We start from the raw sequence: 23,393 nt of genomic DNA, 5'->3' as shown, positions 1-23,393 counted from the left end.
TGAAACACTCCACATTTATTTCAATATGCAAATATTATGCAAATTGGTGCCCTTTCTTTCCTCTTTTTTTGGGTGTTGCAGTTTCTCTTTTTTGATAAGTGGTCACTCAAGACAGAAATGAGTGAACAAGCTTTCTTGTTCACTGCAATTTATCTTCAGCTTGCATTTTAAGCATTTGTTTTTGTAGTGGTTATTTATTTATTGAGGTCTATATTTTGCTTAACATCGAGCCTGAAGCAGAATGCTGATGAGTACAAGAACCTGCACGCTTCTTCTTCTTCTTTTTAATTTGTTACCTAATAAAGATATTATGATGCTACTGTTGTTGTTGGGTTCTTTTTAGCCATGACCTTCTGAGCTAGCTCAAAATGACAATAGTAAGTGTCTGAGACCAGATATAGAGAAAATAAAGAAGTTTCCGTCTTCCCCATAGTAAAGTGGTTGAGCATCATGTGCACAGCGGGATGGCAGCCAGATGGCTTCAATAATAGCTTTAAGCCCCTCCTACCAAAGGAGAAGGAACAGAAGCACGAAGACGGTATACCGGGTTGCAGTCGAGGCTCAGAAAAGCTGAGTTTGGAGGAGAAAATGCTGCATTCACTGGAAATTTACTTACAATGAGTCATTGCTTTTAGGATGTTGGAGATAAGAAGTGTGCATTTTCACAAATTGACTCTCATACTCTGCTACTCCCTCTCTCCCCCTCTTCTCCCGCTCACCACCAAGTAGACGGAGCATGCAGAAAATCAAGAGGGCACTGGGTTGGTTTAGGAAGTATTGGAGTAGCTTTTAACTAAGAAGAATAAGACTGAAATCCTAAACCCACTTACTAGAGAGCCAGCACCATTGAATTTTGTGGGACTCACCTGTGATTAAACATTCACAGGATCACATTATCACATCAGCTGGTAGTTTCTCTTTATTATAAGCCTTGTGATTGCACCTGTAAGCAGAAACATCTACATATAAGCACCTATAAGAATCTATAATCATCTTAATATTTAAACGTCTATAATCTCATTTCCCCCCCCCCAACAGAAATAGCACAGCCGTTGCTATTTACTTTTTTAAAAAACCCATTTGTGCAATGGCTAGTGATAATGATGGGATTGACCTCACGGTAACATGCTACCACTGGTGTAGGCTGATGCCTGTGATGTCAGTGGGGAGGTGAATCTGCTCCAGGTTTCAGTGAGAACCAGCCAGAACTCTAAAGGAGCTACCCAAATACCACTGTGCCTAACCTGGACTATTTTAGACAAATGCTATTTACCTATTTGCACCCCATCTGAACTCCCCAGAAAGATGGCAGGCTATGGCGAGCCTTCCTTCACAAAGCAGTGACAGCATCCCCACATAAATCACGTATCCTTGATTGGGCGCCTGGAGGGGCATTTCGTTCTTTGGAAATAATCCTTGGTATGTTGGGAAGTGTGACAAGTCCCCCTCTCATGAGCTGAGTTTCCCAGCAGCTGGAGTGAACAAAATACTATATTGGTAAACCACAAATGTTCCAGTTTTATGAGTAAGCCCTTCTTCTTGAGAGAGGTTTAGAGCTTAAACATAGAGGCAGCAAATGCACTGTACTGTAGCCCAGAATCCTTCCCTTGTTTGGGATGTTGTTGTTTTGTTTTGTTTTGTTTAATACAGGTTCTCACGGCTCAATCAAGTTTTTCTTCATCTAAATAAAATTAATTAATTAATTAATTAAATAACAACAACATTTGTATTGCACTTTCAGGTCTTCAAAGCTCTTCGTGTGCATTATCCAGCTAAAATCACCAGAACAGCCCTCTCCAACCTGGTGCCTTCCAGATGATTTAGACTGCAATACCCATCATCCCTGACATTGGTCATGCTGGCTGCGATGGACAGGAGTTATAGTCTCAGGTATCCAGAGACACCAGGGTGGGGAAGATTGCCTTAGAACACTCCTGTAAAGTGAGCATTATTACCCCCCACCATTTTGTGATGACGCGAAGGAAGACTGTGGCTGAGAAAGAGTAGGGATGTCAAGGGAATCCATTGGTGGGGTTGCTCACCGAGCCTTCATTAGCTCAGCCCCCTGGACTTTGGCTTGCTTTTCTACGAGGTGGCCTGACTCAATCAGTATCGTCAGACCAATTTGGGGATTTCCAGTCCCCCCCCCCCCACAATTGCATAGATAGTGATTTGTGCAAATTGTGGTTGTAATTTGTGTGACTAGTGGGCATAATCTGCTATTTATGCAAATAATCCCCACCCACCCCAAAAGTCCCTGGATTTCGGGAAGAAACCGACAACTCAGCTCGCAAATGCAAATGACTATAGAATATATAGTCTGGCTCTGGAGTGAACTCCCTAGCGAGATTCAGCTGGCACCTCCGTTGTACACCTTCTGGCACCAGGTGAAGACCTTTTTATTTTCCCACTATTTTAGCATTTTACCATCCTAGATTTTTTTAGCTCTGCTGTTTTTAATCTGTATTTTAAATCTCTGCACTGCTGCTCATTTTTTATTCTGGTTGTACTTTTATATTGTGGTTTTAAGCTTCCATATTTTATATTTTACCCCATATCTTATAGTTTTCATTTTTGTGAACTGCCCAGAGAGCTTCGGCTATTGGGCGATATAGAAATGAACTAAATAAATAAATTTGTTCAAAGGTAGAGAGAGAGCAGTAAGATTCCCAGGCCATTGACTGATGAGTGGTGGGCGGGTACCCTTCTCGAGCTTGTAGTATAAGGGCTCATCTACATCAAGCAGGATATTCCACTATGAAAGCGGTATATAAAAGGCAGGAGCCACACTACTGCTTTATAGCAGTATTGAAGTGCATTGCAGGATCTACACTACTGCTTTGTAGTGGTACTGAAGTGCAATGACAACTGTTGGGGCCCACGGCACATCTACACCAAACCGGATATAACTCTATGGCCATAGCTAGACCTAAGGTTTATCCCTGGATCGTCCAGGGGTCAAACCTGTTCATCTAGGTGACACACAGGGGATCCAGTGCTCAGGCAGGGGCGAGCCCTGGATGATCCCAGGATAAACCTTGGGTCTAGCTGTGGCCTATGAAAGGTATGAAAGTGGTATATGGTATGTGTCCGTGGGCCCCAACAGTTGTCAGTGCACTTCAATACCGCTACAAAGCAGTAGTGGGGCTCCTGCCTTTTATATACTGCTTTCATAATGGAATATCCTGCTTGGTGTAGATGAGCCCTTAGTTTCTTTGCAACTATAAGGATGCTTAGGATCCACTGCTGCTGTCCGTCTGTGAGTTCTCACATTCTAGGAATATAATTTAAAAGCAAATGGGCATCCATAAATATCAGAGATTTTTCTGAGACAAAAATAATATGAACCATAACTTCTGACAAAAAGATGTCACCACAAAATACGTTCATGCCATATTCCTCAGTGAGGCATTTTCCACACTACATAGCCAACATCTAGCAGAGCTACTTAGTTTTATTCTTCACAAGATTCTGCTGAGGGCACGAAGTCAAAGGAGGCTATAAATCATGACGGCTCTATAGCATTGAATTTAGGAATGTATAAGAAATTTGTTTCAGTTCATTTTTGGTCAGGTTTGACCCACTTCACACCTTCTGGACTGAACACAGACTTGGACACAATCTGTGGTCACAGTCTGTACATTACCGACCTCGCGATATGTTATGCAGGCCAAAATAATATGCATTTGATAGCATGCACAGATTTGGAAAATGCACATGAAAAAATGCATGCTTTTAAAAAATATGCACAAGTATTAATCAAGGGGAGAAGAATGTGCCCATTTCAAAGATGCACATAATTTCATGCAAAAAGAAAAACAATATTCACAATCTGATACAGACTCGAATCAGAAAGAATTTTGAGATGGAATTCGAAGGACTTCAGCGCGCTCGTGTTTTGGTGATTCACACATCCCTAACTTGAAAACAGGGTTTGATGAACCTGCTCAATCTCTCAATCATTTCTGTGTCAGATATAAACAAACAAACAAACAAACAAACAAAAAAACTATCAGAAGAATTCTATTTCTATTTCACTTTCTCCCACATTCATTGTTTTGAATAAAAAATATATCAAGTTCTTTCCATCCCATCTTTGAAGAAATTTGCAAGTTCTTATCAAAAGTCAACTGAATAGAATTTTCACCCATCTGCACCAGCCATATTCAATAGATGCAGGTATTCTCAGCATAGATGGGAGCATGTTGTTCCTGTCTGTCATGTCACTGTTAAAGTTGAGGAGCCCGTCAGAAAAAAGAGGTGGCAACCCTAGTTTAACATCACATATGTGGCTGGACACAGAGGGATAAAACCCAGACTTTTGAGAGCTAAGCATTCAAAGTCTACTGCCTACATCAACGAATCTGTCAGTTCTGCTTTCTCCAACATTTGCATTTTTTAAACCTCATTCTTTCCTGTCCTATTTATGAAGGAATAACAAATATAGTAAGCGCTTATCAACAAAAAAAACCAAACAAAATTCTTACCCATCACTACATCAAAGGCAGCCCTAATAATTTCCTATAAATACCCGGTATGTGCTGTACACTCTTACACTAGCAAAGTGCCTATATTTCCTGCATAACTATATGATGTTTATAAACCCCCTTACACACACACAGCCTTGGTCTGTATGTTCCATAAAGCAAACATAGCTGAAGAAACATTGTACAATAGTTTTACTGGAGTCAACCAGATTACAGTATTGACTAGAAATCGAGAAAGACAAATCCCAATTATTCAGCTTTCCCCTGCAACTCCCACCCCTCCTCCAGTCCAGGGAGCCTCTCTGTCCCTCGTTCATGGAGTCATCAGGGCTTCTCCTTATGAAAATCCCTCTGTGCCTTAGCCTATAGGAAATCTGTTTCTTCTTTTGGGGCCCTCCTGGATGCTTCTCAAGGATGCCATCTCTGCCCAGTTGCCAGCATCTTCACCCTGAATTAGCCAGACTTGGGGATCAGGGGTCTTGAACTTCCTGAGATCAGGTTAGATTGCTGGTGTGCATAACTCACTTTCTGCTGGGCAGTGGGGCATGAAACCCCTCAGGATCAGCCTGCCTGAAGGACAATAAGCTACTCTTTCTCTGTCTCCATGGGTAGGTGTGAGGGTCTCTGCACCCTCCTGTGGATGAGTTGAGAACCTCTCTTTCTACTTCCCTTATACCTTCTTGCACCTCCCTTCCCTGTCTTCTCTCCCTGCCTTGACTTTCTCATGTGACACTTTCCCTCTCTGGCTCTCTGACCCACTCTCCATCCTTTTTGTCCTCTTCCTTTCCACCAATGCTCCCCTCTTCTCTCTCTTTTCTGTCACTTTGGTATTGGGCAGCCATATCTCCCCACGCCACCCACTCCAAGGTGCATACAGACAAAGCAGCTGGAGTAGCCAGTAGGCAAGCAACGGCCGTCTGTTTTATCCGATCGGGCCACTGCCGCTTGTGGCTATCCCAGTCTAGCCATTTCCATCACCACAGGAACTTGGAAGGTAGCAGAAAGCCCCAGAGCCCTACACCCATTATCATGACTTTCTTTATTTGGCCCAGAGCTTTTCTCTGATTTTGAGGGATGGTGTTGGATGAAAACATCTTTTGTAGATTGGATTAATCTTCAAAAGGTAGACAAATCTGATTAATGTTTTGGACCTACAACAGCTACGTTACAACAACTGGAACTGTTTAGCTTGGAGAAAAGGCAAGTAAAGTGAGACATAATAGAGATGTACAAAATGATGCAAGGTGAGGAGGAAGTGGATAAAGACACATTTCCCTCTCTTTCTAATAATACTAGAACCGGGGGTCATGCCATGAGGTTAGGTTGCCTACAATTCTGAGCATGCCCCAGCCAGCATGTCTAAGCATGTATTTTCTGTCTAAACATGCACCCTTAGCTACCTTGAATTTAAAGATGAGACACTGAAAACGTTGTAAACATTTGACACCCCCCTTGAAAATCACTGAAAATCCACCCCACTTTCATGGGAGATGAATGATTTTATGAAAGTGGGGTTTTATTTGGCACACTTTGAGTATTAACAATCCTTAGCTAAATGTATAATAGAAGGACCCACCAAAAGGGAAAGAAGCAAAATCCTGGAGCAGAGAAACAATGAGGCCCACTGGAAACTTTGCATCTGTGTCCTGAGCTGGTTTTCTTTGCCATCTTGAATTTTATCTCATTTGTCTTAGTAAAGTGATTTTGGAGGCAGGCAGTTGGGTGACAACTTTGGTTCCAGTAGAAAAGTTGCCTCTTTAAATTGTCCCTGAGTACAAAGGCCTAGACTGACGACCACTATTCACTTCGACATGATCTTACATGAGCCACATTTTCCATGTCCTGAATGCAACAACTAAAAGAGTGAACATGTTTAATGTGGCAGAAATCCAGAGGATAAAGAAAGCCAAAGTAAACCCAGGCAACCCTCCAGCGGAATGGTTGGGAGTCAAATGTTAATATGCACTAAAACTTTAAGGGGGAACAAGTAAAAAGACGTCAGAAGTTATTTTACTAAAGAATTGCTAGGCGGTTCTACCCTGTTTCTCATTGATGATATTTTTTTTAAAAGCAGGATAATTAGCATTATTTTAACATATTTTCTCCACAGAATAGACATTTTTGTATGCATTTTACCCCAAATATGCTTTTTGTAGTATTTTTAACCCAAAATGTACATTTTTATACACATTTGGGTATGCTTTTTGAATAGAATATTATTGTAAACTTTTGGGAAAATATGAAAGCCAAAGGGTAACTTTATTCCAATCCCTGCATTAGTCTGGGAAGTGCAAATCGGGTCACATCACTTAAAAATGTGGGCCTGACAAAATCTTCTAGCATCCCTAAATGTGATAAATAAATATTCTAACAAACCACAAGTCAGACTACATCCAGATGTGCAATAATATATGCCAGCCTATTGCAGGAATTTGGTATTATTTTTATTTTAAAAGAAAAGGAGTCCTTAAGAACTTTTGTCCTTGTACGAAAAACAGCATATGGATAGAACAAACAGATGATGGGAGCTCAAGGAAGCAGTGAATAAAAATAATTGGGATTTTCCCTTGTAAAAGATAAAGCACCATCACATTTACAAGGATGCCCATGTCTGCATGTCATCTGCATAGCAATTGTGCTAGGCCCAAGACAATGAGGACTGAGGAGGGGGAGCTGAGCATGCCATACAAATCAATTATTTTATCTATGCAAAATTCACCTTCTACTGAGAATTCAGAAATGCACAGAACCTTCATAAATTGCTCTAGCTACTCACCCAGTGGCTGGGTTCACAGAACACACTAACCCCCACTCTGTGGTGGAGTGTGGGTAGTTGAATTGTGGGTTGTTATTGAATGGTGGGTTATCTTGTAATGTTGTCTGAAAGCAGTGCGTTTTCCACAGGGTGAGTTGTTGTCTTGTCTGAACACAGCACATTTTCCCCAGGGTGGCTTGTTAACATGCAACGTGGCTTCTTAAATACCCCAAACAACATCTCATGGTTAATAAGCCACCCTGCGGAAAGCATGCTGCATTTAGACAACACTATAACCCATGGTACAACAACCCACAGTTCAACAATAACCCACACTCAACCACTGAATGTGGGCTGGCATGTTGTATGAACCCAGACAACTGACTACTCTCCCAACTGTGAGCCTAGCTACACATTACTTACAAATGCATGTAAACAAAACAAAGATGCCTCTTTTTTCCTCAGGAAGGGTGCGAGTTTGATTGAAAAAGCAGTAGAATGGGGAGGGCTGAACCCTTTACTCCCTGAACTCTATTTCTCCACTCCAAATCAACTCACAACATTTCCCTATATGTAAAACCCTTCAGGGGAAAACACATTGGTTTGGATTGGAGAAATGGCGCACAGGGCGATATATTTGCCAATCAATGCTATACCAGCTTATCCTGGAAAAAAATGGTTGGGCTTAATTTACAGGAACACGGCAGTGTCCATGTAGTTAAGGTCACAGAGTAGATAAAGCATTCTACCATTATAACATCCATTGTGTTGCTTATCGTGTTGTGTGGCGGGCAACACATAACGCACACACAACCCAGAGTATGCTATTTTGCAATTTTTAGCAATGGAGAAAACCAACGGGCTGCTCAGTTGATTATCTGAATGCCCGGTGATTAATGTGTGGTGGGCTCCATTGCTTAATTTCATGCGTCGAGTGTGCTATTTCGGAAGCCCATAGAATCCTTTGGTAAGAGCGTCCAAAACCACCCTGGCGACTCTGTTCCAGGTCCCAAAACTGCATTTTGAAGTCTGCCTAGCAACTCATGATACCCGCTTCCCCATCTCCGCTCTCAGTGCACTCAAGTGAAGAGCTGCATTCTGAAAGGAGCATCTCTCTGTGGCTTCACCTCCACGGACACCAGTGAGCCTACCCACCTCCCCAGAACACAAACATTCCCTTCACAAAATGGGAATGAAGTCGAATTTTGAAGAATAAATGACCAGAGATGTAGTTAGGCAGTTTTAGACTCTGGTCTTATCTGGTGTGTGTGTGTGAGAGAGAGAAAGAGAGAGAGAGAGAGAGAGAGAGAGAGAGAGAGAGAGAGAGAGAGAGAGAGAGAGAGAGAGAGAGAGAGAGAGAATCTTTCAATGGTAATGTGCATATTACTTACTTTAAAATGAGGTTTGGAGGAATCCTTCTGGGATAGTGATTATTATTATTATTATTTATTTATATAGCACCATCAATGTACATGGTGCTGTACAGAGTTCATTGAGACTTTGGCTTGTTTTCCTATGAGCTCGCCCAAATCAATCTGCATCGAGTTGGGCCAGTTCCTGGATTTTTTGAGGGTTTTTTTGGGGGGGGGGGAATAAATAGCAATTTGCACATAATTTGTGGAAATGGCTATTTACACAAATAAAAAAACTTGAAAAAGTTTCTGAATTTCGGGAAGAAACCCACAGCTCGGCTCACAAATGCAAGCCAAGTTGGGGGTGTTGCTGAAATCTGGTAAGCCCCCAAAAGACTGTATTTCCCAGGAATGGGCATCCCTATTTGGACCCCACCTTCTCATTCTGTTGAACAGAGCTCTGGACCTTTGCCGTGAAGTCCTGCCCTGATGGCATCACATGGAATAAGAAGTCTAGCATCTCATAATATCGAACTTTTAACAAAACACACACACACACACACCAAGTCAAAATTTGGGCAAAATAGGAACAGGGATTTACCAGGGACAGGTACCAGAACATAGAGAGTGTCCCTGGTACATAGATGCAGGTGGAATGTATATGAGATATTATTTATGAAGAGAGATGGAGATAAAAATTAGGGATGGTGTGAGAGGAGTATTTCTGAGTGAAGAGGAGCTCTTTTTTGCCGCCTGTTTCAGTACAGTCAGTACAACTTCAGCACTCACATGATGGAGCTACTGTAATGCATCTTAATACTCTTCAGCTATTGCCAGACCTCCCAAGAATGCAAATGCACAAGATGTGCTAGAAATGTGCCAGGTACATTCCAAAAGAAAACGTTTGCCTCTGATTGAATGTACTAGGTACCTCCATGTGCTGCTAAATGGTTTGCGACAGCCTTCCCCAACCTGGTGCCCTCCAGCCAGCATGGATAATGATTTTGGATGATGGGGGTTGTAGTCCAAAACATTTACATTAGGAGATTCAAAAAAGGGGATAGAAGTATTGATAAGAGAACTAACGGAATTTCAACAGTGGACAGGTCTTAAGGTAAATACAAAGTAATCTGACTTGATGTGTATGAATATAGGGCCCCAAGAACAAATAGAAATTTCAAAAATGATGGGCATTCCTCTAGTAACAAAATCATTTAGATAGGAGTTCAGATCCATAAAAGACAGAAGGAAGTACTGAAACTAAATTATGGAAAACTTTGGAAAGAATTAAAGAAGAATATAGTTAGATGGGAAAAGTTAAACCTATCATTCCTAGACCGGATAATGACTATAAAAATGATACTGTTACCAAAATTCACTTATCTCTTTAATGTATTACTGCCAGAAATACCACTTAAAAGATTAAAAACATGGCAAAGATTAAAAACATGGCAAAATGAGATTAAAAAAAATCTTTAAGAGCAAAAGACCAAGAACAGCAAAGGCCTTCAGACACAGATTGGTACAAGAAGGAGGGTGGGGCATACCACATTTAAAAAACTATTATGATACTTATCAATTAAGGCATTTGCTAGCAATAATAGAGGAAGGGGTGAGTCCACAGTGGGTAGAAATAGAAAAAGAACTGATGGAACTGAAGGAAGAAGAAATACAGGATGTGTTCTATTTCAAAAAATATATTAAACAACAAATGAGAAATAAAAAAAGCACAATAAAAGGATTATTAGAAGTATGGTATTTTAGGAAAGTGAAATTAATGCCAGGGATCTCACCCTTGACACCAATTTGGGCACAACTGGACTTCGATATCATAAGGAAAGCAGTAGGCAAAAACAATTTGAAAAAAATAGGATTGATACAAATGAGAATTTTTTATGAACAGCAGCACCCAGGAACACAAGAAATATGGAATAATCGTACACAAAATATGGGAACGTCATGGCTAGCATGGATGCAAACCAATAAATTTATAAGGACTAGAAAGACAATAAGGCAAAGTACAAGAGAGTTAACAGAATGGGGAAAATTATAGATAAATATCAACTAGGAGATAAAAAAACAAAAAATAAAATAATAATAATAAAAAAAACATCTAAAGAGCACTAGGTTGGGGAAGGCTGGTTTATGGGCATCCAGACTGAGCATTGCTGCAGAGCTATTGACCGTACAGTGCTGAAATTGATTTCAACGGAATGGCAGTGGAATCTCTCTCCTACCCCAAACCCTACCTAAGAGTTTGAGGGGGCCTTTGGCACTGGGCCCTTGTGGAGGCTCTCCCAGGCCTAAGGGCAAAATCTGGACATCCCAGGGTTGCAATCTGGGATTCCTATACAGCCACGCTACCTTTTCCTGTCCACACCCCCTTTCCCTCTGACGGCCTGTCATTTGGTAGCTTTCTACCCTTTGCATGATTCCCCCCGCCCCCATTCTCAAAGGCATAGATGCCTCACCTGAAGTTTAGTTACAGGCAGGAAGAGCTTTAAACTAAAATATGCTGGTATTTTTCCCCTCACCTTTTGCTTTTGGCCTACCCAAGATTGGAATGTGGCCCTCAAGAGTGGCTCTGAAATTGAATTTAGCCCTTGGAATGCTTGCTCGGTATTTCCTGATATATATTGCCTTGTCACCGAAACCTACGGGGTGGAGGTGGGAGCTTTTTTGGGAGATGGCATGCAACTCCCTTTAGGAGGCCACAGTTAAGTGATTCTTTCTTTTCCCCATAGACATTCTGGCCATGTGAGCATATGAAATTAGATTATCATGGCCTGGGAATCATTTAATCACGGGGTGTAGCATGCAGCAGAAGCTTTAATGCCAGTGTGGGGTTACTGCAGACATTTCTATGGTTTGAAGTCCAACTTAAAGCCTTTTAATTTCCCAGAACTTGAATCCCGTTGTTAATTTTCAAACTGCTCACTTGAGAAACTCTGCTGACACCAAGAGCTGACTCTAACATAATACTAGTTGCGTTCCCACACAAGGACTTTGAGAAGTGATCCTGAGAGCATATGTGTGGAAAAAGTAGGTCACAATGGCTGATCCACTTAACCTTTCTGGGAACTGACCTTGAGCATCAAGGACTGATATAGCATTATTTCTTTTTCATACAACATTGCATTTTAATATGCAAACAACGAGCTTGCATTTAGCTTAGAACTTGCCCATTTTCAGGCTCTGTAAATTAAGGCTCCTTCTAGGCAAGGTGTTTAGTTCAGAATCACCATCCTTTCTTCACTCATTTTTTTTTTACTGATCATCCAGACAACATAGTCAGCAAACCATTGTGCTTCCATTTCCCCCCTGTTCTTCTTCCATTCCATTTTTTTTTAAAAGCTCATTTATTCAAACTGGATTATTATTATTATTATTATTATTATTATTATTATTATTATTATTATTATTATTATTATTGGAAACGTAGTACAAATCCAGGCAGGATCTACACTACTGGTTTAAATGGTTTATAACGGTATTGACAAGTGTTGGGGCTCAGGACACATTCCATATACCATTTTCAAACCGCTTTCAAAGTGTTATATCCTGCTTGATGTAGATCTGGCCCTGGAGGGTGTTGTGTGCATATCACTTTAGTGCTACCATCCTGCTCCTTTCCTCGATTACATGTTTCCCTCCCCTGGCTTCCAGTCTCCCTCCCCTCACTTCCTAGTTGAGCTCAAACAGAACTGATGTAACCAACTATCTTTATTTCCTTTGGCTTAGGATGGAAGGAAAACAGGGATGTTGTGTTGCATGGACTGGAAAGATCCACAAAACAGTGAAATAACTCACTATTTTTAAAGCTCTCTGTGACACTCAGTGCAAGCAAGGGGAATTCTCCTCGTTAATGTGACTCATGTGGAAGACAGAGTTTTGAAATCTCCCTCCCTTGGCAGGGAACTGGACTTCTTGCTGCTTCTAGATCTCCTCAGGTCCACAAGAGTCACACAAGAGAGGCAAGGACTCCTCCTCACATCCGCTGAGCCTCAGATTGCTATGCAAACATGAGAGACATTTCCCTATTGTGCAAACAAGGAAGTGGGCTGGGGCAGGGAGGATTATCCCACCTCTTCTCCTCCTAGATCCCCTCACATCACACCCACACACCTGTTACCATCCCCCACCTCCATTCCCCTTGCAGATGGGCATTGCTGGATGTGAATGAAGATAAAGCACCACATTCACTGCACTGTGGAACCGTTGTTTTAATTCCACTTGAAACAGCTCAAAATGGAAGAGTTCAGCCCCCATTGGTGTATAAGTGACATTTTGCCCCAAACGTGCTTGCATTGAACTGCATTTGCTGTTTTAATGCACATTCTTCTGATTTGGAAAGACTTCTTTGTAGCTCTTCACTGTTCTTATTTTGCTTTCAACCGTCCTAAAACATTTGCGGACATCAGCAAATGTGGCCACGTTGGAAAGCTTCTCTGCGTAGATGGGACATCTCATATTTCCAATATTAAATCTAGTTCGTCCCAAATTTTCATTTTAAGTTTGCATTCAAGTCCATTTTTTCCTAATTCATATATTTTGTACACACTTTGCCTAATATATGCATTCTTTGCAAGTAATTTTTCCTAATATAAAGCATTTTAATGTTATTTTCACTAATATATTCATTTTTGTGTACACTTTCTTCGATACACACATCTTTTGACTGACATGCTCCATTGCAATATTGAGAAGTGCAAAGGATAACTGTGTTTCAGTTCACATATTGGTCTGACAGTGCAAAATTAGCAGCCTTAAGGCCAAAGTGGAATACTATGGACAGTTCAGTTCATCCCCCTCTAAAAAGGATACTTTTGGTGTAGAGCTGGAAATGATGACGAGGCAACCAAAACGATCAAGGGTTGGAGCACCCTTTCTACAAGGAAAGGCTAAAATATTTGGGAAACTTTTAGCTTAGAAAATAGATGACTGCGGATAGGGTGGATGGATACGATACAGGTTTATAAAATTATGCTTGATGTGGACTTGGAGAAAGTGGAAAGAGGAAGTTTTTCTCCTCTTTCATAATGCTAGAACTTGAGGTTGTAATATGACATTGATTGGCAATAGATTCACAGCAGACCCTCCACCCTCCCACAAAAGGTTCTTCATAACAATGGAAAATTTATATATGGCATTTCCTGCTATGAGATGTGATGTGATGGCCACCTGGGCAGGATCTACACTACTGCTTTATAACAGTATTGAAGTGCACTGACAACTGTTGGGGCCCATGACACATTCCATAAACCATTTTCAAACCACTTTCGTAGTGTTATCATAGAATTGTTGAGCTGGAAGGGGGCTATAAGGCCATCGAGTCCAACCCCCTGTTATATCCTGCTTGGGGTAGATCTGGACCAGCTTTGATGGTTTTAATAGGGTATTAGACAGATTCATGGATGATAGGTTTATCAGCAGTGAGAGAAGGTGATTGCCTTCATGTCCTGCTCATGGCCTTCACAAAAGTGTCTGGTTGGCTACTGTGGGGGAAAAGATGTTGGACCATTGATCTGCTCCAGATAGGCTGCCCTTATGTTTGTATTTGGCAGTGTCATGTCAAAAAATGGATAAGAACAGAGAGAGGATAGCTTCAAATGAGAGGAATGGGGGATCTCTTGAAATGGGAGGCAGAGAAAAGGGGTCTAGAAAAGCAGGTGTAGAGTCATGGATAAAAGAGTGAGCTGGGAATTCTCACTACAGCCATGAACTTATTAGATGGCTGGAGGCAAGTCAATATTCTCTCAGCCTCCTATGTGGAATATATCTATGTCAAGAATTATTGTTAGATCACTAAGCTTAAAAAGAAAAGAAAAGAGAAACAGTCCTTTCATTGTGTGTCTGTTTTTTAAGACAGACATTTCGGCAAGTTAGGAGGATATCGCCCCCCCCCAACAAACAAACTAACTCTGATTATGTGAATGACCCCTTCACATGATTTAGGCGAGGGCTTTCTCCCGCTCGCCTCTCATGCAAAGACAAGAATGGCATAAAGATACTAGCAGATCATTTCAACCCATTCTCTACTTGCTCATTTCCACCATAAATAAAGACTACATTGAGGATTAAGGCCCTCGGCAGCCCTTTAAAAAAAATGAAGCAATCATTGTGCTTCCTGGAGAAATGCTTGGAACATGGGCTTGACTCAATCCCATTCCCATGACCGGTGCATGAGAATTACAGTCAGCTACTGACGCTTTAACTTTGAAGATCAATCAAGTCCTGACCTCTGCTTTACCCCAGTGGATCTGTGGAGAGTTATTAAGAGTGATTAGTTCAAAATTACCCCCACAGCACTTTGCAGTGATATTATGGCTGTTCCATCATGACACACACTGCAGACAGCAATGTGAGAAAGTTTCCAATGAAACCCTGATTCTGGAAACAACCCAACTCAGTGCACGGTGCACATAGATTTGTTCCCATGACTAGCATCAGATCTTAAATGCTGGTTTAGTAAGCACAGAGGTTGTGTCAGGACCCAGAAGGCTAGCAGAATGCACATCAATATGAAAGGTAGGGGATGTGTGATACAGGGACTCCTGCCGCTTAGGGATGTGTGAATCGACCTGGATCTGGTCCAGGGGATGACCGTCACAGGGAAATCCGGTCCTCTTGGAGCTTGACGGATTCCTCTAGAGACCTCAGCCAAGCTTGCAGTTTTCATGCAGTTTTTCTCTTTAAAAATAGCAAGATATGTAGATTGCATAAGCGGTTTGTGTATCTTGGGCAAATTATGGCCATAATTAAGGTATTTAATGTTAATTGTGGCCGTAAAGTCCTTAGTTATGTGTAAATTACAGCCACAATTTATGCATAACTAAGCACTTTACTGCTGCAAGTTGTGTAAACTACACTTTTTTTCCAAGTTATGCAAATTGCTTATGCAATTTATGTATCTTGCTGTTTTTAAAGGGAAAAATTTAGACAAAATTAGCAAGCGATGCTCAACTCTCTTGCTCATCCTGTCTGTCAGTGCCAACACCGGCAGGGAGACCCAGTCCACTGTGGATTTTGGAGGTTGGATTCTTAGGAATCCAGCCTCATTTAAATCTGTTGGGGATTTCTCCTGCAACCCTTCCTCTGCTAGACCTGCCCCATTTCTCTACTCTAGTGATCCTAGTGCAGGGTTGGAGAACCTCAAGCCCATGGGCCACATCTGGCCTGCCTGGAATCACAATCTGGCCCTCCAGGATTCCTCAGAGAGCCCCACCCCTTCCCCTTCCCATGGCCCCACCTCCTTTTTCCCTACCACTGATTATTCGGTAGTTTTCTGGCTTTTGTGCAGTTCTTCCCTATCCAAAAGGTTGAAATGCCTCCCCTAAGGCTTAGCTACCAGCAGTAAGAGCTATAACCTAAAGCATGTATTTTTGGTATTTGGGCTCCACCTCTTTAGCCTTTGGTACCACCCACCACTGGAATGCAGCCCCTGGGAGCTTCTCCAAAGCACAATTCCATAATGGTGAAAATTGTCTAATTTTTTTTAACAGTTGTTGATAGTGGCTTGCCTTGAGGAAGCTGGCAATATTTCTCAGGCATCTCCACCAAGTAAGACTGCTTTCTTCCAAAAGGGATCTTGGACTTCATTAATTGTAGTGAAACGTCTATCAATTGCTAGGGGAGCATATGTGGCAGTTCTTGCCACCTCATCCCAAACAATGGTCCCACTTGGTAGATACATTGCTTCAGGACTATTTGTAGATAATGAGACGGGGTTCTCTGTCAGTGTAAAATGTAACTTAAATGAACTGTGTACGGTGCATTTTTCCTTGTCCAGACAATACGTGCGATGAAGTCTGGTATGTACATGTTTTTTCCACAGCCCCTATGGAGCATCCTGAAAATGTGCTTTTGATTCATTGGCATTGCAATCAACTGCATTAACTGGACTTTTGCAAATAATTTCATAACCTCTGGATTTGCCTGTGCTTTCAATAGCCCTCTTCATACAATACAGTGGAGAAGAGCAGCAAAGTCACAGTGAATATTATATGCATGTAGGGCTCTATGGACACTTTCAGCTGAACACATGGAAGTTGGGGGCATAGGCAGCGGGCATTAACCTGCTCCCCCCTCCTTGTATTCTCTAAATGCACGAAGAGCCCTATTGTCAGTCGTTTTCTAGTTCAGCATCTTGTACAATTTCCTTCAGAGGTCGTTGGATATAATTTGGTGAGAGGGGGCGGAATAATTCCACAGGCTTATTTGTTAAATTGTGGTCTCAAGATATTACTTCTTCAAGTGCATGGTAAAAACTGTCTTCCTGAGATTTTTAAAAGATAAATCTTTGCATATGTAATTTCTGAACTTCTCCTACAATTCACCTACATTTGATGGTCCCTCAGTTGTTCAGATGTATGCATACATCCACCTTAACTGAAAAGGCACTTTGAAAAAATGCCATGTCCTCCTTAGCGTGGACGTACAAAGTTAAATTGGGTACTATTAGCTAATGATTGGAGGGCATGAAATAGGAACGTAGGGTCATAGGAAGCTGCATTATATAAAGTTGGACCATTGGTCCATCTCAGGGCTGGCTCAAGACATTTTCCTGCCTGAGGCAAAGGACAAGATGGTGTGTGTATGCACGCACATAAACACACACACACACACACACACACACACACACACACAAAGTATGGAAGTGCCTGGCTATGATTTCAGTGAATCCACTGAAATTTCAGTCAGAACTAGCCAGAACTGTATTTTGTGGCTAGGGTTCAGCACCTTGGAGAGCTTCTTTAGAGTTCTGGCTGGTTCTAACTAAAACTTAGAATAGATTTACAGCCCCACCAAAATTGGAGCCACCAACTTCCACTGGGCACACACCAATTCCTAGCGAAGAAGCTGACTGGACTGGCAGCTGAATCTCACTTCTACACTGGTGACAGAACAATGTCCTCCACCACACCTGAAGGGCATTAGGGTAGTTTAGGAACTGCAAGGCAGCCCAAATAAGTATACAGAATCTGCTGGCTAAGGCAGACACTCCATTCTGCCTAATATTAGGCTCAGTATTATCCATTGACTGACTGGGTTTCAGGTCTTTCAGACCATCAAAGCCTAAATCCCTCAATTCCATTATAAGAAGAGCCCTTGCTGGATTTGACCTATCTAGTCCAGTATGCTGTTCCCACAGTGGTCAAATGGTTGCCTGTAGAAAGTCCATAAGTAGGACATGAGTACAAAGCATTGCTTGAGCTGGGAACTTGTGCACAATCTGAACGACATCTGCATCCTAACCTATGTATTAGTTTAGGAAGTGCAAATTAGATTGGATTGCTTATCTGAACAAAATTCTTCAACATCCCTAAGACCCCCCACATTTCTCTTTACTTCTGCTCTTTGCCTAACAAGGTACTGTATGTTACAATCAGTGTTAGACCCAAGTAACTGTTAGGTTTTATATATTTAAAAACAAAACAAAAATGAGGGTGAAGCCATTATTGCTTCTGTGTTCCAACAGCTCTTGAATGATGCCTGCTTATCACCTCCTTCACTCTATCCTGAGGCTGTTACAGAATGCCGATTCTTGGGCTTCGCCACGTAGCCAGGAAAAGCTGCGGAATGGGCTAGACTGGGCCACAACCGGTGCCAGTTATCCCAGGCCAACGGAGGGTTTACCCCGGGCTGACCCCGGGATCCCCTGTGCATCATCTGGACGCACAGGGGTGAGCCCGGGTATTAGCCTGGGCTGAACTCTTGTCTAGCAATGGCCTCAGCCCAAGAATTTATCCCACTACCTTTTAAAGTCATCCAAATTGGTGACCATCACTACATCTTGTAGTGAATGCCATAGTTTAACTATGCTTGTTTTGCTTAATATCTAGTTTGGACACCATTTCTGCAGCACTTGGATGCTTGTCCATGAGTTTGTGTTGCTTTAATGCCACTGTGAGGGCCAAAACTGACATTACGTGAATTCCTTTTTCATGTTTACCGTAGAGCAGATGCAGGGAGCCCAATTCAGATTGGGACCATAGTGTGTAGGGGGGGTGGGGGGGTCGGGGCTAGGGGCTTTTAAGAGCCAGATTGGGACCCTTGCCCCTATTGTAGAGTAAAAATGGAAGAATAAAAAAGACATAGCTGCTAGATATGGATTCAAAGTAATGTCTGTTTTGGCCCTCATACACATGAAAACCATAGATTAAAAACATACATTTAAAAGCACCCTGCAAAACTTTAGTTCACATAGTTGATACATAACTGAAAAATCTGTTTTGCTCTGCTTTGACATCTGATACTTTAATTGAGAATTGCAATTTAAGGCCACAATCCTATATCCATTTTCCTGGGAGTAAGTATCATTGAACCCAAAAGGATTTACTTCTGAGTAGACACATAAAGGATTGTGCTGCTGATGAGCCCTTCCCAAAAAACAAACTAGTGGTGTTTACTGTAATTTCGAGAGCTTTTAAAGCTACATACAATCTGAACCTGAGATGAGATTGAGATTTGGCAACTTTTGTAGCATTTGATGTGGTATCACTCATGTGAGAAAAAGAAAGAGGGAAACGAAGAAAAGTCATTGCTATGGTGACTACCAGCTCTCGTAGGGATGCAAAATCCTCTTGGGTATGATTTCATCTTTATTGCCGGAGCTGAGTAAGATGTTCTCACTTCAGCCTCTTTTTGTATGGTGAGTAATCCCCATGGATGTTCTAGAATGTGCTCACCATAGGTCTAGTTAAGCATGAGGGGGTTAGCCACGTGGAGGATTTTATTATCAGGAAAAAGACTGTGTGATTGCAGTTACAGTATGAGCATCTGAGATTTCTTTCTTCAGAAAGGGGAAGAGTCTAATCTCTGCGGGTATATTGGCTAAAATAAGAGCGTTTGAGTTGCACTTTGTCTTCTAAAGGGTTTGGTTAGACTCCCTACTTTATTCAATTTAAAAACCTCAAAAATTGCCCTATTAGCATCATAGTTTGTATTCAGTCAGTCTAATGAGACTACTAGAATAAAGGCATTTTAGTCTGGTGTATTGCCATAGGGATGTTGTTTATATAGGAGAGAGAGCAGAAGAGAGGCACTTTTAATAAAGTGATTGTATGTCCATTAAGGCTGTACATTTCAATTACAAACATGGAGAATACAAAAACTGATTGAAGTAGAATAGACTCTGGCTCTTAATTTAGGGCATTTAAGAAAAAAAAATCCTCCCTGTCCTATACAGTTCCTTGACAACAGCCCTGTGAAACAGGTTAGGCTGACAGACTGAGACTGGCCTGAGGTCATTTAGATAAGTACAAAACAATTCTTATGAACCGAAATAAAGATGGTGCTGAAGGGCAGCCCTTTGCTTTGTTGTAGTAACAACATAATTAATTAAAAACTTCTTATGGCTCACTCCTGTGCATGTTTAGACAGGAGAAAGCCCCTGCAAAACCCATCATTCCCCACCCAGCATGGCTGGCTGGGGAATGCTGGCTGTTGTAGGACTTTTTCTGTCTAAAGATGCACAGGATTGCACCCTGAAGCTCTTGGGGTGGGGTGGGGGCACATTTCAGCTCTGGGTAGGGCCAATGGTAAAAAAAGATGGGACCAAAATACTCAGACTACCAGCATAGTTTAGCTGGAAGCACTTAGTTGTCAGTAACTAAAACTTAAGGGAGGCATTTCAACCTTTTAGAATGGGGGGGGGGGAATGGCACAACATCTGGGAAAGCCCAGAGGGTTGGCTTGGGATCCTAGGTGGGCCAGATTTGGTTCATAGGCCGAAGGTTCAACACGCCTCCATGGTAGTGAAGGCCAGCCATTTGTTTATATGGAGAGAAAGCAAAGAGGTGAACTTGAACATGAGAAGGCTAAATATGTTCCTTGCCTGTGATTGCTGCAGGGTGGTGGTGGTGGTGGTGGTGGGAAAGCGTGCTTTCCAGGACCTCTGGAAAGCATGTCCTTCTCCTCGCCATGCTATTGGCAGCTGCCATTAGTGTGGCAGTTGTGACTGACATGCTTTCCAGAGGCCCCAGAAAGCATGCATTTCCCTCCTCCACTCCAATTGGGGCCTTAAGGGCCCCAATTGGAGAGAAGGAGGGGAAAGTGTGTCATTCCTGCCCCCCACCGCTCCAATAGGGGCCTCTGGAAAGCACATCATTCCCCTTGCCACACTAATGGCAGTCTTAAAGGGGAAAGTGTGTCATTCCAGGACATTACAGAAAATTACAGGAAATCCCCAGGATCGACGCCCAGGATCAAACAAAAACCAGGACAAATCTAGGAAAATCCTGACAGTTGGTCACCCAAACACTGTGGGCAAAGTGCATGTTTTTGAGAAGGGTTTTAAGGAAAGAGTAGGAGGAGATGGATTGACAGATGCATATGGAGAATCTGCTCCAAGGACAGGAAACAGCTTGGGAGAAGGAACAAAGTCAAGGCGGGAGAACGGAAGTAGGGCCGGCCCTGCCATTAGTCAGAGTGAGGCTGTTAACTGAGACATCTGCTTTTGGGTGCCATGAAAGGGCAGAAAATAGTTGTTTCATTTATTTTATTTTATTTTATGCCAGGCAATGGGAGAGACACTTGTGTCAGAACATCTCGACTGGCTATGGGTATTATGAACCTTGATTTTGAGCGTGGTGGGGTGCCATTTGGTACTACGCCTCAGGCTGCAAAGTACCTTGGCCCAGCCTGGAGAACAAACATGGCCACCAGCAGATGAGTTTATGCAGAACAAAGGGTCCAAGCAAGTGGATAAGGAGAGAAGGAATATGAGATAGATTTAGGAGAAAAGCAGGAAGAGATATCAGTAAAAGCTGAGCCTTAAAACGTAAGCAGTAAGAGTGTGAGGCTGCTGTGTAAAGTGGCAGACAACACAGACACTTAAAAGACATGTGTGACATGATTGTCACAACACAATCAGAGAGAAAAATATTATTAGTCGACTCATTCAATGGACTGTAAGACGAGGACCATATGCAAAAGGATTTCAGTAGCTCTTGCAAATAAGAAAGGATTGTGAGAGCAGCCTTACTTGTGATCCCAATTTGCTTCCACATCCACGCTGGTCATAAAAATAGGTCTGCAAGTGATGGTAGTCATCAACACATAACTGAATACTTTTGCATTTGGGTGTATGAGTTAGCATCACTAGCCCTGATTCATCTTTGCCTTCTGTTTGCCGCAAAAGCTGAATTTACCACATGCTGGTCCTTCATTACATGAAATGCTTGTACTGCTATTAGGAGACACAAGCCTTGGGTGAGGCTTCAGGTCACGTCTCCTCTGTCATTTAAATCTGAGATGGAATTTTCTCTCCCTCACCATAGTGGTACCATAATTCCCTCCAGCCTCCTGTTGCATCTCATGGAACCAGACCCTGAGGCAATGGTAATTCACAAACCAGAAGTGACCCTGCATGCATGCTGCATTAGTGGAAGTCACGTAGAAAGAAGCGGAGTAGGTCCTTCTGCTATTTGTCACTGGCATGAAAACCAACCATGTGACTGGAAGGATCTATAGGACAAATCACAGGAGTCAATTAGGGTGGCCAGTTGCCCTCTTTTACAGAGGAAAGTCCTCTGTTTTGGAGAGCTGGCAGAGGACAGCCGTCTGTTTGAAGGTGACCTTGATTTGAAGAGCTGTCCAGTCCAAGTCCAGGTTACAGATAAAGAACCATAAGAAGGGAGAGCAGTAGACGCCTTGAAGCTGCCCACCAACAGTTAGCACCTAGACAGTAGACTATTCAGGCCCTCAGGGCACCTGGTCACAATCTTCCCCACTATGATGAGATGTATTGCATTTCTATTTAAATGGTCATTATTATCTCTAAATGTATACCTATACATGTGCGCATGCTACTTTAATGCATATTGGTGTCCCTTTCTATGGTGATTTGTAAATGGCCCTCGATGTGTGTCTGAGGCTTGAGCTGAGTGATGCTTCTTCTTATGCTAAAGACAATCTAACTCTTCTTATGGTTTTTCAACTTTAAACCAGACTTTGATTGGGCAGCTCATCAAATAGAGGAGACCTTGAAATAAATTAGATTGTAAGCCTATGCGGCAGGGTCTTGCTATTTACTGTTTTACTCTGTACAGCACCATGTACATTGATGGTGCTATATAAATAAATAAATAATAATAATAATAATAATAATAAAGGAGTGTCCTCTGACATTCTTCAAATGGAAGACCACTCTCTGTAAAGTAGGACACTTGGCCACCTTAGGCAATGTATGTGCAGACATTGCTGGGGGGAGGGGGGCGGGATTAATCCCCCAACTAGCAATTTCAACTATCAGCTGTTCCATGGGTTTGCTGGATTGAGTGTCACCCCCCCACACACACACCTGGTCAGTTGATTATCTGACAGGGTAATATGCTGTGTGTACACGATGGGCTCACAGCATGCACATTTTCATCAACCAGAGAAGATTTTTTTCACCAATAAAGATGGGCTAAGGAACGTTATTTTTTAAAACAAAGGATAGAAAAATGTTACCTGAAGTTATTTCTGTGTGTGCTTCCTGGAATTCCAATGTTTCATTAAATTAGAATTGCCTGCAGCAGAATTGCATTAAAATTGAAAAAGTTTATTTGCTCCCAGCTTTAGCTACTGTGTGCACATCTGTGATGTATCTTATGCACTTCTTTTATATAGGAGCACATGGGATTATAAATAGTTTACAGTCCTAGGAAATCCCGGTCCTGACCATGTAAAGGATTACAGTGCTCATAAAATTCCACCTTAAAACTAATTGAATGTGTCTGCTTTGAGTACGGAGGCACTTTGCTAAAACAGTGACACATAGCATTTGGAGCGAGATGTTCCACATCTGGAATCCAA

This window comes from Elgaria multicarinata, chromosome 5, assembly GCF_023053635.1.
Source record: "Elgaria multicarinata webbii isolate HBS135686 ecotype San Diego chromosome 5, rElgMul1.1.pri, whole genome shotgun sequence".
In the NCBI taxonomy this organism is placed as follows: domain Eukaryota; kingdom Metazoa; phylum Chordata; class Lepidosauria; order Squamata; family Anguidae; genus Elgaria; species Elgaria multicarinata.
The sequence above is the reverse complement of the archived record's forward strand: the minus strand, read 5'-3'. Positions refer to the sequence as shown.